At 41.2% G+C, this 16,131-nt stretch overlaps 1 protein-coding gene and 1 pseudogene across 1 annotated transcript in view; one reads left to right on the top strand and one right to left on the bottom strand.

Annotated features, from left to right (window-relative positions):
- The first annotated feature begins 8,568 nt into the window (after positions 1 to 8,568).
- Positions 8,569 to 14,717, top strand: LOC143986690 (PACRG-like protein pseudogene; annotated as a pseudogene).
- The window catches only part of SHPRH (SNF2 histone linker PHD RING helicase), a 158,463-nt gene continuing 154,680 nt past the window's right edge, over positions 12,349 to 16,131 (bottom strand). Inside the window, exon 31 of the transcript XR_013276661.1 lies at positions 12,349 to 16,072. The gene's annotated coding sequence lies outside the window, so the exon portion shown is untranslated. The remainder of the gene's footprint in view (positions 16,073 to 16,131) is intronic.

The following is a 16,131-nucleotide window of genomic DNA, read 5'->3' as shown; positions in this document are numbered from 1 at the left end:
ACTAGCCTGAATGTAGTCCCGTCGTAACGAAATAACGTCATCACGTTACGTATGATCGGATTTTCCGACAACTTTGTGTATGCAACACAAGTTTCGGACAAAATGCAACGGATTTTGTTGTCGGAATGTCCGACCGTGTGTACAAGGGCTTAGAATGCCCCCACTCTGGATAAAGGAGCACAGAGCAGAGGGCACATTTGGACAAGAACCTAAAGCCAAACGCTAGCTATTACTTTATAAGCAATTACAGCAGTTTTTTCTCCTTTGGGGATAAAGGTTTTCCATAAATAAATAAAAGATGATCATTGTAAGCACAGTGTTAAATGGTTTGTCTCATCTCTATAACTGATACATTCTGCTGGAGAACTTGTTCTTTTGAAAAATAACAGACTTACTGGTTGGATCACCAGGTGAAAATAGAAGAAATAAAGCCTAAAAAAAGAAAATTAATGCAGCTGCAGGCATCACCCCAGTATAGAGCCGGCTCACTTGTAATAGCGGAACAGCTTACTAGCCGATTGATTTGCTATTACAAGCAGCGGGAGAGCTGCCACCTTCCGCAGCTCTCCTGGGCTCTTACACCCCACCAAGAGACCCGAGCGACCAGCTGGGGCATCTGCCGGCTGGCTGGACAGTCAAGCAGAGCCAAAATTGGCTTTGACTGTTCATAATGCCTTGTACACACGGTCGGATATTCTGACCACAAAATCCGTCTGATTTTTTCCAACGGATTTTGTCCGAAACTTGTGTTGCATACACACGGTCGGACAAAGTTATCAGAAAATCCGATCGTTCGGAACGTGGTGATGTTTGTTGCGTATGGCGGGACTAAGTAGAGGCTAGTAGCCAATAGCTTTGGTCTCGTAATTTGATCTGAGCATGCGTGGCACTTTGTCCATCTACATTCTCTACAAACGATCGGAAAAAGTCAGATCAAATTTTTTTGTCGGAGAATTCAAGATCCTGCTCTCAAATTTTTTTCGTCTGAATTTCTGACGGAAAAAGTCCAATAGAGCCCACACACAATCGGACATTTTCCGTCTGAATTTCCGACCGTGTGTACAGGGCACGTGAAAACCATTGGCGTCAGTTTTTAGAACTCTAAAGCATTCAAAAACACAGATCTTGGTGTTTTGAATGTATTTAAGTGCAGAGGAGGGATTTGGGGTCTTATAGACCCCAGATCTCTCTATAATTAATACCTGTCACATGCCTATTGCTGTCACAAGGATGCTTACATTCCTTGTGAAAGCAATAAAAGTGATTAAAAAAAATTAAAGCAACAGTGTAAAAGTAAGGAAAAAATGTGTTTTTATAAAAAAAAAACAAAAAAAAAGATTTAAAATGCCCTCATCCTCCCATGCTTGCGTGCAAGGGTGACACGTGTCAGTTCCGCCTGCACGCAAACAATCATCCCACACAACATCCGATCATGGGCAGTAATTCCATATATGCCACTTGGACAAATCATGTCTCACTGTCTCATGAGGAAGTCGCAGCTGTGAACAAGCGGGGGCGGTGTGCCCGATTCTAGTCTTGCCTAGGGCAGCACAAAACCAAAATACACCACTGGCCATGAGGTGATAGGTTAACCTTTGTAAATAACATGGCACCATGCCTTAAATGCTGGTATATACAGATTTAAGTTCTCCTTCATTGTGCTCTCTTCCACTCTTAATCTCCTTGCTGTTGGTTCAGGTTGTAGGGAAGCACCTGCGCCTCTCATAGGTGTAATGCCGCGTACACACGAGCGGAATGTCTGACAGAAAAAAACTCAGACGAGGGCTTTTCATCGTATATTCTGATCGTGTGCATGCCCCCATTGGACTTTTTACGTTGAAAATTCTGACGGACCTAGAAATAGAACATGTTCTAAATATTTCTGACTGAACCAATTCCTATCAGGAAACCGTTTGTCTGTATGCTGTTCCGATGGACCAAAAACGACGCATGCTCTGAAGCAAGTATGAGACAAAGGCTATTGGCTACTGGCTATTAAACTTCCTTTTTCTAGTCCCGTCGTACGTGTTGTACGCCACCGTGTTCTTGACGGTCGAACTTGGTGTAATTCCACTTAATTAAAACAACGTGCCCTGTGGTTACTGAAAACTACAAGCTGACATCCACAAAGGATGTCGGTACTTGTAGTTCATTCATTCACAGAACTATGAGAATAAATGACGTGGCTGTGTGGGCAGAGCCCTGCACAGCCTCGCTGATTTAAAAAAAACTGACAGCTAGTAGAGGGAACTTCTCCCCATATTGCTGTCATAGGGAGGGGGAGATCAGGCAGCGGCTGCAGCATTAGAATCATGTTGCATGTTCCACCCTAAAAATGGGTGGCGCATGTAACATATTCCCATAGTTAAACTTATCTTTTAAATGTGATGGCTGCATTACTTTCCTTTTTGAGGCTTTCTTCTATTTTCATCCGGTAATCCATCCAGAAAGTCTATTAATTTTCACAGCACAAACTCTCCAGCAGAATGTATCAGTTTACATAGATGAGACCAACCACTTAACACTGGCAGTGGTGAATAAAATTATCAGCTCTTACTTATTCTTGCAAAACTTTTTTCCCAATAAGAAGAAAAAAAAAAAACTCTTTGCTATAACGGATAACAGTGCGAGCTGGAGTTTGGCATGAATTCGTTAGTGGTTTTAAATCTGCTAATACATTTAACACCCCCCCCCCCCCCGACCGACAATGCTGTCTAATGGATCCAGGCATCCATGTGCAATCTGTCTCAGTGCTGCCTGGTGGCTGTGCTAGAATTGAAGTCAGGGCACCATATTGTCTGGGGGGAGGGGGGCCATTTAAAGCAGAGCTGAAGTCTGCAATTACTTCCACTTGATCCTTCGCCGGTGCCAGTAACTTCTCCTTGGCTTCTTCGCCCGCCTGGATTGGCCAGTGGCAGAGGACTTAACTCCCATGCATGTGCACAGTAGCTCAGTTATTCTGGCACTGGATGCGGACCACTGATCCTGTGCTGACTACCTTTTTTGCACCATAGAAAACCAAGCTAGATGGCAGGGAAGTGTTACACTGCCATTAAATCAGTGTGAATTAGTCATGTGTTTAGCCATGTTTAAAGGATTAACAGATTCAGGGTTTTTGAGATTTGAGGTATAGTCTCCTATCCTTCAATTTAGTTGAACAATCAATGCATTGAAGGTGACAAATAACACAAGTTACTAAATAAACTTCACATTCAGCGTCACAATGAATTGTTTCATTCTGTATTTTTTAACTGTCATAGAAAACATTTGGCCTGTTTGATGGTATCTTCAAGAGTGACACCTAGTGTTGGTACAAGGAAAAAAAAAAACAGAAAAGGCTTGGGGAAAACAATATATAGTATAGCGTGGCAAGTTTTCAGCTTACAATTTGACAACCCGTTGAAATAACATTTAAAGTGGAAGTAAACTCCCCTATCATTTTCAGCAAAGGAAGCTGCCATCTTTGCCTCTGTTTAATCTTCAACTGCTATGGTGCTGCACATGTGATTCGTTATGACACCAGCCATTGGATGGTTTGATAGTTTGGCTTATGCTGGCCATACATGAGTCGAATTTTCTTTCGAAAATCTTATCTAAGAATTTTTTGTACGAATTTCGCACCATTAGTGGGCTGCATCAATGGCAAATTTTCGTGCGGCCATCAAATTTTAATAATCGGACATGTTGGACATTTTTTGAAAAAACAAATGATTTTCTAATCATTGATGGAAGAATCGTGCGTGAAATGTAATCGAAAAAGAAATGCACATGTGCAAGAAAGGAAAATTCCCGGAAAGAAAGATTCGCAGACATGAAAATTCTTTGGTGGTAAAATTGAAGGTTTGGTTGGTCAAATTTCTAAATCAATGGTGGCATCATCGAATCACAAAACACACAAATTTTCAGATTTTTAAAAGAAAGTTCTTTAGAAATTCAACCCGGGTATGACCAGCATTACTAATGTACTGTTTGACATGCTTAATGTTTGTCATTTGCTTTCATTTCTCAAATTGCTGTACGACTTACGGATGAGCCGAACAGCCCCCGGTTTGGTTCGCAGCAGAACATGCGAACAGGCAAAAAATATATGAGAACAACGTTAAAGTGTTTGGGGGCCTGGGTACTGCCCCAGGGGACATGTATCAATGCAAAAAAAGTTTTAAAAACTGCAGTTTTTTCAGGAGCAGTGATTTTAATAATGTTTAAAGTGAAACAATAAAAAGGAAATATTCCTTTAAATATCGTGCCTGGGGGGTCTCTTTAGTCTGCCTAATAAAATTTCTAAAGGAAAAAATGGCATTTGAAACTGCTCGCAGCTATAATGAATTGTTGGATCCCGGTAAAAAAAAAAAAAAATCATTGCAAAACACGATGGGGTTCCCCCCCTCGTCCATTACCAGGCCCTTTGGGTCTGGTATGAATATTAAAGGGAATCCTGCAACAAAATGTAAAAAAAAATGGCATGGTGGCCCCCCCCCCCAAAAAAAAAAATCCATACCAGGCCCTTTAGGTCTGGTATGTATTTTAAGGGGAACCCCACACCAAAATAAAATGGCGTGGGGGCGCCCCAAAATCACTCGGTGACGTAACCGGGTGACCCTGCCCCTTCTGACATCATGTGACGTCAGGTGACAGCAGAGAGGGTGGTGTCACCTGTTTAAGTTTTTTTTTCTCGGGTCGTCTGTGCTTTGATTGAAGATGAACATCACAGGACACTTTTTTTTTTTTACTAAAGGAATTGTCCAAAGCTGTCTCCTGTCAATTTTTCAATTTTTCCTTTTTTATGGTGAATGTGTAGGGCAGAGTTATGCAATTAGCGGACCTCCAGCTGTTGCAGAACAACAAGTGCCATGAGGCATAGCAAGATTCTGAGAGCCATAAGCATGACACCCAGAGGGAGAGGCATGATGAGACTTGTAGTTTTGCAACAGCTGGAGGTCCACTAATTGCATATCCCTGGTGTAGGGGTATAATGTACCCAATACCCATTCACATAGGGGGGGCTGGGATCTGCGGGCCTTCTTGTTATAGGGGGCTTCCAGATTCAGATAAGCCCCCCGCCACCACCGGGCAAGGGTTGTGGGGAAGAGGCTCTGTTTTGGGGGGGGACCCCAAAGAACCCTCTCCATGTTGAGGGCATGTGGCCTGGTATGGTTCAGGAGGGGGGCACTCTTTCCTCCCCCCTTTACCTGCAGTATGCCAGATTGCATGCTCTGATAAGGGCCTGGTATGGATTTTGTGGGGGGGACCCCAACACCATTGTTTTTACATTTTTGACTAAAACGCCCCATAATGTTTTAAAATCTGTGAACTTGCGTTCGACTCGAACATTGGGCTCATCTCTAGTACGACTGCTACCGACTTGCAAGTCATCAATATTATACTCCTATCTGTATATCCAATTGTAGTCACACACTGTATTCTTTAAAACTTTTCTGTAAACATTTATTGAAAGAGAACAACAGCAGACTTAAGCTGGCCATACACCATACAATTTTCTAATTCAATTTTGTTTAGATTTACCTTAAACTATGTATTACAAGGGCTTGCCTGATTGCATACAAATTGAAAGTGTTTAGGTTTGGCCTCCTATTATAAGGTTTTGATAAATCTAAAGGAAAGTTGTACGAGAAAATTGTATACTGTATGGCCAGCCTAACTAGCAAGATCACCATGTGAAATAAAAGAAAGAAAACCTTAAAAACAAGACTTATGCAAGCTGCAATATAATGTTTGTTTTTAGGTTAATACCACTATGTCTAGATACATTAATATACTGAGTGACTTCTGTGAATGGAGAGAAATCAAGTGTTTTGCAAATAATTTGTGTCCTCTTGGAATTGGAATAAACAACAGTAAAATATACCATAACATAAAAACTGAAAAAACTTGCGACTTGAAGAAATGGGAATATATGAGCCACTGCTGTCCGATATTATCCCCACTAGAGGGCAAATTATATGGAATGTGTGTTAGCCCTTGTACACACGGTCGGAGAATCCGTCGGAATGTGTCCTATCGGACCGCGTTGTCGGATAATCCGACTGTGTGTGGTATGCATCGGACTGATTCCGTCGGACCCAATTTTCCAACATGTTGGAAATATTTCCCGACCAACTGGGCCGATCGGACATACTCCGATCATGTGTAGAGAATTTTGATCGGACCAAGTGCCACGCATGCTCAGATCAAATTCCTACATCAAAGCTATTGGCTACTAGCCTGAATGTAGTCCCATCGTAACGAAAATACGTCATCACGTTCTGAAAGATTTTTCGCCAACTTTGTCCGACCATGTGTATGCAACAGTTTCGGACAAGATCCGATGGACAAAATCCGACGGATTTGGTTGTGGAAATCTCCGACCGTGTGTACAGGGGCTTAGACAGCGCCTGCTCTACCTTAATTATATACTATATGATGTCAGTGATTATACCTTATTACTTTCCTATGCTCTACCTTAACCACTTAAGCCCCGGACCAATTTGCAGCCAAAGGACCAGGCCCCCTTTTGCGATTCGGCACTGCGTCGCTTTAGCTGACAATTGAACGGTAGTTCGATGTGGCTCCCAAACAAAATTGCGGTCCTTTTTTTCCCACAAATAGAGATTTCTTTTGGTGGTATTTGATCACCCCTGCAGTTTTTATTTTTTGCGCTATAAACAAAAATAGAGCGACAATTTTGAAAAAAAATGCAATATTTTTTTCTATAATAAACATTCCCCAAAAATATATTAAAAAAACATTTTTTTTTCCTCAGTTTAGGCCGATACATATTCTTCTACATATTTTTGGTAAAAAAAAAATCGCAATAAGCGATTATTGATTGGTTTGCGCAAAAGTTATAGCGTTTACAAAATAGGGGATAGAATAGAATGGGACGGGCAGGCATATTGGCGTACAGGTACATCCAATCTTTATTGCCGCCCTGCCATCGTGAGCGTGCTGCCCTCGCGTGCTGCTCGGGACCCCCGTGAGTCCGGTCGCGGGTCCCTTATATTGTAAACGCTATAACTTTTGCGCAAACCAATCAATAATTGCTTATTGCAATTTTTTTTACCAAAAATATGTAGAAGAATACGTATCGGTCTAAACTGAGGGGAAAAAAAGTTTTTTTTATATATTTTTGGGGGATATTTATTATAACAAAAAGTAAAAAATAATGCATTTTTTTCAAAATTGTCGCCTATTTTTGTTTATAATGCAAAAAATAAAAACTGCAGAGGTGATCAAGTACCACCAAAAGAAATCTCTATTTGTGGGAAAAAAAGGACCCTAATTTTGTTTGGGAGCCACGTCGAACTACCGTGCAATTGTCAGTTAAAGCGACGCATTTTTGTTTATAGCGCAAAAAATAAAAACCGCAGGGGTGATCAAATACCATCAAAAGAAAGCTCTATTTGTGGGAAAAAAAGGACGTCAATTTTGTTTGGGAGCCACGTCGCATGACCGCGCAATTGTCAGTTAAAGCGACACAGTGCCGAATCACAAAAAGTGGTCTGGTCTTTGGCCAGCAAAATGGTCCGGGGCTGAAGTGGTTAAATGCACTGATTCCTGTGTAAATGACACTGGCAGTGAAGGCGTTAACCACTAGGGGGCAGTGTAGGGGTTTTGTGTGACGTTATGTTTTTTTATTGTAGGGGGCGTGGCCTGGCATGTGACATCACTGATCGTCTTTCACTATAAAAGGGAACAGACGATCGGTGACAGCCACAGTAGGAAGCACGGGGAAATGTTTGTTTACACTTACCTCTCCTTGTTCTTTAGCTCTGTGACCCAATCGTGGGACACCAGCGGCGATTGGGTCCGCTGGTCCCGCAGCCACGGTCACGGAGCTCAGGACCAGGTCGGGTGCGCGCCGCTAGTGGTGCGCTCCCGACCCACGGCTGGGCACTTAAAGAATCACATACAGGAATGTGATTGTGCCCAGCCGTGCCATTCTGCCGGCGTATATCGGAGTGAGGCGGTCCTTAAGCAGTTAACTATATACTATATGATGTCAATGATTATACCTTATTACTTTCCTACAGAACTGCTCATAGGTATAACATCTAAATGTTAGGACAAGGAAATAATTATGCAATATCAGAAGTGGATAATCATTTGTCAAATGTGAATTATGACACAGATATAATATGGCAATTCCAAAAGTGAATAAACATCTATCAATACAGTGACTGTATGATTAAATAAAGTGCATTAGTGATATTAGTGCAAATGGAATCTTTTCTTGCTGGAAAAAAGTGCTATTGTGCTCCGTGTCCCATAGGTGTCAATACATCCACCTCCTGGGAGTAGTTAATGATCCACACTCACCAAATATGTTGGTCTTCACCATACAGCAAGAGAAATCTTCTGTGCTTGTGGGTCGTTAATAGGGACCACTTTCCAATGTGATATCCTCTGGTAGTTCCCTCTGCATTGGATAACCTCCAGTGGTGACTCCAAGGCTCCAGGAACAAAAGAATGCGCAGAAGGCGATATATACAAATAAGAAGCTCCTCAGAGTAAAATCCATGGGTGATTTATTTATAAAACAGCAGCATACATAAAACTAAAGCTGTCAGTATGGCAGAACTGGACATCCCCAGGTAGACCATCAGCTCTACTCTTATGCAAGATGTGGATGCTGTATCATTGCATAGCATGCGTTCCACTCTCCGGGCTGTAAGCGATGTGTGGGAGGATCAGCTTGACACGTTTCATCAAGGTGCAATGCTATCAAAAGCAGGAAGCTCACTTGCATTGCAGTCTCTTAAATAAGCTTGGCATAACATATTGCACTCTTCCCCTTCCAATCATTCTCATGATTCAGATTAGAGCACCAGGAAGTACTTCCCACTGGTTGAGTTGCAAATTAAGTATTATCTCCACTTACATTGATGAATTAAATTCAGATGGCCTTGGTGGAGAAATCTTGTGTTCAAATGAGCTAATTACACAATACATTATCTACTGTGATCTGCTATATAAACTATATATTAAATGTATAATAAATAATGAATGTCCCTCTCGCTATCTACGTGTATAAATAGAATATGGATAGGTAATTGCTGCTCAATCTATAGTGTATACAATGCACTAAAGTGATAACAAATATAAAGTGATCAGCGCAACTATGATGGGCTAAATTTAAAATAGGTGAGTGAATGCCCTAAAATAGACTGCAGTGTGAAAAGGGGAGTATATGTATAAGTGAAGGTGTCACAACGACTTGTGCAATGAGTAAAATGGAGCTAGTTATGGTAATATGTAAAAAATCACATATACATACAATAACAATACTCGGCAAACAAAAACAAAAAATATATATCCTTTGCACGGAATCACATTTTTGCACGCATTTTCTTTTTGCAATCAATCCTGTGCAAAAAGCAATAATGTGCAAAATAGCAGTTCTATATATATATTTTTTGTTTGTTTTGTTTGCTGAGTATTGTTATTGTATGTATATGTGATTATGTGATTTTTTTTTACATATTAACATAAGTAGCTCCATTTTACTCATTGCACAAGTCGTTGTGACACCTTCACAGTTCATAGAGGAACTTATCCCCTTTTCACACTGCAGTCTATTTTAGTGGCATTCACTCACCTATTTTAAATTTAGCCCATCATAGTTGCGCTGATCACTTTATATTTGTTATATAGTAAATGTGCCAAGTATAATATAATATAAATTGTTTAAATTGTGAAAATAATAATGATGATAACAAAAATAAACTTAAAATAAAATTGAAAATGAAAATAAAAATGAAAATAATAATAAAAAATAAAAATAATGATATAACAGAAAATAAACTAAAAATGAACTAAAAGTGATATATAATGTGAAATATGAAAGTACATTTTTATTTTCATTATTATCAGAAATTAAGGTAATATATAGTTAGCATAACAGATCACAGTAGATAATGTATGGTGTAATTAGCTAATTTGAACACTAGATGTCTCCAAGGCCGTCAGAATTTAATTAATCAAAGGAAGTGGAGATAATACCTAATTTGCAACTCAGCCAGTGGGAAGTACTTCTTGGTGCTCTAATCTGAATTATGAGAATGATTGGAGGGGTAAGAGTGCAATATGTTATGACAAGCCTATTTAAGAGACTGGAATGCAAAGGGGCTTCCTGCTTTTGATAACATAGTTACATAGTAGGCAAGGTTGAAAAAAGTCCATCAAGTCCAACCTATGTGTGTGCTTTTATGTCAGTATTACATTGTATATCCCTGTATGTTGTAGTTGTTCAGGTGCTTATCTAATAGTTTTTTAAATGATCAATGCTCCCCTCTGAAACCGTATCCTAACCGCTCTTACAGTAAAGAACCCTCTACGCAGTTTAAGGTTAAACCGATTTTCTTCTAGTCTTAGTGAATGACTGCATGTCTTATTAAATTCCCTTTTGCGGAAAAAGTTTTATCACTATTGTGGGGTCACCAGTATGGTATTTGTACACTGAAATCATATCCCCTCTCAAGCATCTCCTCTCCAGAGAGAACAAGTTCAGTGCTTGTAACCTTTCCTCATAACTAAGGTCCTCCAGTTCCTTTATTCATTTTGTTGCTCTTCTTTGGACTCTCTCCCATTCCGGCACATGCTTCCTGAGGACTGGTGCCCAGAACTGGACAGCATACTCCAGGTGCGGCAGAACCAGAGTCTTGTAGAGTGGGAGAATTATTGTTTTATCTCTGGAGTTAATCCTTTTAATGCATGCCAATATTCTGTTTGCAGCAGGTTGGCATTGCATGCCATTGCTGAGCCTGTCATCTACTAGGACCCTCAGGTAATTTTCCATCCTAGATTCCCCCAGAGGTTCTCCCCCGAGTAAATTGCATTCATATTTTTGCCACCCAAATGCATTATTTTACATTTTTCTACATTAAACCTCATTTGCCATGTAGTTGCCCACCCCATTAATTTGTTCAGATCTTCTTGCAAGGTTTCCACATCCTGTGGATAAGTTAATGCCCTGCTTAGCTTAGTATTGTCTGCAAATACAGAGATTGAGCTGTTTATTCCATCCTCCAGGTCGTTTATGAATATATTAAATAGGATTAGTCCTAGGACAGAACCCTGGGGGACCCCACTTTCCACCCTGGACCATTCTGAGTACTCTTCATTTATCACTACCCTCTATCTAGATGGCAGCTCACTTCCTCATAGAAGGTTAATAGATTGGTTTGAAGGCCTTCTCCTTTGCTTTTATATGCATTTTTACATTGGAGTTAAAAAAAACTAATAAAAGTCCTGGGTGGCTTATGTATTTCCCACTGGGATGCACTGGCTAATGCCCTTATTTAATATGCTCTTAAAGTATACCCATTTTTCCTCTGTGTTCTTTGTTCCTAAGATTGTATCCTAATTATTATCTTCTAGTGAGGATTGTAGTTTAGGGAAGTTGAGTCTTTTGAAATCTAGTGTCTTTGTGTTCCCCTTATGTTTCCTATTTGTGTGATTTATACTAAAATGAATTGACATGTGATCGCTGTTTCCTAAATTGCCCCTGCAAGACATTTAGGAACTGGCAAGCCTTAGATGAATGCGCAGTTTCTTCCACCCAGTCTATGTCTGGATAATTAAAATCCGCCATTATAATGACACTTCCGAATCTTGCTGCTAATCCAGATTGTGATAGGAGGTCCACCTCTACCTCCTCCCTCTGGTTAGGGGACCTATAGCATACTCCCAGTATTACTTTCCCCTTAGTGAACGGAGATAAATCAAGTGTTTTGCAAATAATTTGTGTCCTTTTGGAATTGGAATAAACAATGCCCTGTGAACCCAATGGCTTACCTCAGTATCAAATACAAGATGGATAGCATAATTATTTATATTTTGTTTTTGACTAAAGTGATCAAGAAGACATGTCTCTCAACTTGTGATTGTGGGGTCCTTTAAGTGAAAAAGAGGCTCCACATTGAACTTTGGATCCATCACTTGTTGGCCCTTAACACATTCCATTTTGAACACTTACTGTATCTTGAACAAAGGTCAACTAGCCAAACAGTATAAGGCTGGAAATGGAAGAAAAGCAAAGTGGTACTTCTGCAAAAATGAATGTTAAAAAACAGAGGAGTTCACTATACTGGGAGCCACTGATTGACGGTGAGGTCTCTCGGAAGTGGGGACACAGGTACCCCCCCGCCCCCGAAAGGTGCCAAATATGGCACCAGATGGGGGGGGGGGAGGAGGCAGATAAGCGCAGCTTCCCCTTTTGGTTGCAACTCTGCTTTAAGAAACAAAAACCTATTCAAGCAGAAATTAGTTTGAATGTTTTGAGAACTGGAGCTGATGGGAATACAAAAACCCACATAATAATTTTTTTTTTTTTAAGGTTTTTATTGCTTATTATATGTCCGACCTATGGAAAACAAAAAAAAGAAACCAGTTTGGGCTGGAGTTGTGTATTAATACATATCACTAGAAAATCCTGTGTACAAGATAAGGAATGTAGTAGTAGAGTAGTAGTAGTAGTAGAAATTTCATTAGGAAAACAGAAGAATGATTTTATATAACAAGAAAAAAAAAAAAAACATGCATCTAACAGAACACAAAGTTTAACCACTTCCCGCTCGGCCTATAGCAAAATGACGGCCGGACGTCATATGACGCCTTTCAATATAACAGCCAACACATTGCAACACCGATCTCAGTAAAGAGCCTTGACAGAGGCTCTTTACCATGTGATCAGCTGTGTCCAATCACAGCGTAAACAGGAAAAGCTGTTTATCGGCTTTTCCTCACTCGTGTCTGACAGACACGAGTAGAGGAGAGCTCATCAGCTGCTCTCCTGACAACGGGGTGGGGATGGCTGCGCTGATTATCAGCGCAGCCCCCCGCTGATGCCCGCCCAAGACCACCAGGGATGCCGCCAGTACCACCAGGGTTGCTGATCATGGATGACCACCAGGTATGCCACCCTGGACCACCAGGGATGCCAGTTGGTGCCCATCAGCATTGCCTGCCAGTGCCATCAGGGATGATCAGTGCCACCAATAAGTACCCATCAGTGCAGCCTTAAAGCAACTCTGCTTTAAGAAACAAAAACCTAACAGCCAACACATTGCAACACCGATCGCAGTAAAGAGCCTTGACAGAGACTCTTTACCATGTGATCAGCTGTGTCCAATCACAGCGTAAACAGGAAAAGCTGTTTATTGGCTTTTCCTCACTCGTGACAGACACGAGTAGAGGAGAGCTCATCAGCTGCTCTCCTGACAACGGGGGGGGGGGGGGGGGGGAATGGCTGCGCTGATTATCAGCGCAGCCCCCCGCTGATGCCCGCCCAAGACCACCAGGTATGCCACCCTGGACCACCAGGGGTGCCAGCCGGTGCCCATCAGCAATGCCTGCCAGTGCCATCAGGGATGCCCATCAGTGCCACCAATAAGTACCCATCAGTGCAGCCTTTCAGTGCTCATCAGTGTCGCCTATTAGTACCCATCAGTGCCACATATGAGTGCCCATCAGTGTCGCCTATCAATGCCGCCTATCAGTGCCACCTCATCAATGCCCGTCAGTGCTGCCTTATCATTGCCCGTCAGTGCAGCCTCATCAGTGCCCATCAGTGAAGGAGAAAACATACTTATTTACCACATTTTATAGCAGAAGCAAATAAATATTTTTTGCTTCAAAATTTTAGGTCTTTTTTTTATTTGTTTAGCAAAAATAAAACATAGAGGTGGACAAATACCACCAAAAGAAAGCTCTATTTGTGGGAATAAAATGATAAAAAAAATTGTTTGGGTACAGTGTAGCATGACCAAGCAATTATCATTTAAAAAAGTGACAGAGTTGAAAGCTGAAAATTGGCCTGGGCAGGAAGGGTGTAAGGTGCCTGGTATTGAAGTGGTTAAATAAAACAATTAAAAAACGTATTGGTATACAAATTAATCAGAAAAAAGTAATTGATCTAATTGGGAAGAAATAACACCTATATGCATCAAATTTCTGTTTATGGAGATCTATACAAACTAAATCCTCTTGTATGGAATATTCCATAAAGGTTCAGTTGTGGAAAGCATGTTGGATGCTTGGGCATTGGAGAACCAGGCTCATTCACACCTTACCAAAATTTTATGCAGGATTGGAACCCTTGACTTTTTAATCACCCTCTATCTCCCCGTTTGGGAGATTGCTCCTTACTGCAATTTCTGCGTCTTCTCGAAGTTCATTCAGAACCACAGGTCAAGAGAAGTAAAACCACATAACTGTAAGCTTCTCCTTCTACAAGCTCAGCCAGTGGAGTTCAAGCAAAATCAACTGGTAAGCTCAACCCCAAAACTATAGATTCATTTGCTAAGCCGCAGAGATCTCCCTCTGCGTTTGCTGCCATATACTCCAAAGGAGGCATTCCATGCAGGCTGGTCCGTTGTTCTGTGAAGCACAAGCTATAGTGGGAGCGCCCTCCAGAAACAATACCTTTTGACCTGCTGCTCATCAACATTGCTGAGGGTCTTTGAGAGAACAAACACCCACACACATTTGTTTCACAAAAGAGATTTAAGGAGTTATTGATGGTTCCCAGGGCTGAAGAAAAAGCCTTGCCGTTATTACCCAAGCTTCAAAGTATTGAAGCCTGCCCTTGTACACATTCAGATGGTGCCGTGTTGGAACGAGGTTTGAATGGCTTGCTACAGCTTAGCACTGTTGCTGGACCAGCATTAAACATTCATCTAAAGCAGGGGTCTCAAAACTTGCAGCTCTCTAGCTGTTGAGGAACTACAAGTCCCATCATGCCTCTGCCTATGGGAGTCATGCTTGTAACTGTCAGCCTTGCAATGCCTCATGGGAATTGTAGTTCTGCAACAGCTGGAGGACCACCAGATCGATACCCCGATCTAAAGATTCTGCTCACCAGTCTCTTCAAAAGACTAATGGAAAAAAATATAAAGTGTGTTTAGACAGGAATGGAGAAGAAATCTCTACAGACAGCAATAAAAGAAATTGTTCTAGAATAGTGGGAAGTGTGACTAGAACTTGTGACAACCTACATTCTTTTTTTTTTGCTTTGTGTCTCATTAGAGAGATTTACCTTTCCTTCCTGTACATGCATTAGATGTCATGTAGAAAAGGTAGTGGTGGGAATGTCCTCAGCAAGAATATCAAGAACATCACATGCTATTGAAATTGAGTAATAATTTTAGCTGCAGTTGAACTCAAACAAAAAAAAAAAAAAAACAGGCATCTACCTTTAGCAGCTGTTAATGCCCCCTCAGCTAAAATGCTGGGCCTTGCTGGATGGGCAAAGTGCCAACACTTCCTGGCACTATCATATACTGGCTGCCTCCCAACCCCATACATACAGTGGCCAACATGAATGTGTGTAAGGTGGATGGGGGAGCTCCAGCTTTTACCAGGAAATACCTAAGCTCTACCCAATCAGAAAAACCTAGCATTTAGGCAAACTGGGAGGATTGAAAGCCTTTAGGCTATATGGATGCAGCTTTCGGAGGTTTTTTTTTGGCTGTTAAAGCTGAGGTGTAAGCACGATTTATATATGCATGGTAAAAGGTCATGCATTAAGTGCTGTGATTTTTTTTAACCACTTGCCGATCGGCCACAATACACTGCAGCAGGTCGGCTCTATTGGGCAAAACGACATACCTGTACATCACTTCATGCAATAGATACTGTGGCTGCGAGAGCACACTCACTTTCAGCGGACTTGATCGCTCCACAGAGAGGCAGAATGGGGACCTGCCTATGTAAACATGAGTTTTGAGGGAGGACCCTTTTCCTCAGAGCTAAACACGTAAGCCACCCTGCAATAAAGTCTGGTCCTCCAAGATCTTCGGTTCCAGTTGCAGACCATAGATAGATACACTGCTCGCTATTCCTGTTGCGTTGTTAAGCTTGTATACCACGTTTGTATGTGAGTAAAATCACTGCTGTTTTAGCTTTATTAAAATTTTCTTTGGTAATGCACAAGGTCGGTATGCCCTCCTTTCCTTTTTTAATATTACCATAGTGCCTGGCAGTCAGGAAGAGGGAGTAGTGTTACCCAGAAGTGACATGGCACCATAGTGATGAATGCAAAGTTTAAAAGCAGACTATGAGGTACTCAGTAGATCTGAAACAAAAGAACAAGGGGAGATCTTAGGAGAAGGAAAACGGACACATAAAAAAAAA

Source organism: Lithobates pipiens, unplaced genomic scaffold, assembly GCF_037356315.1.
Source record: "Lithobates pipiens isolate NorthernLeopardFrog02 unplaced genomic scaffold, aLitPip1_a1.2 Scaffold_18, whole genome shotgun sequence".
Lineage (NCBI taxonomy): Eukaryota > Metazoa > Chordata > Amphibia > Anura > Ranidae > Lithobates > Lithobates pipiens.
Note: the sequence above shows the minus strand (reverse complement) of the source record. Positions and strands in the feature narration are given on the sequence as shown.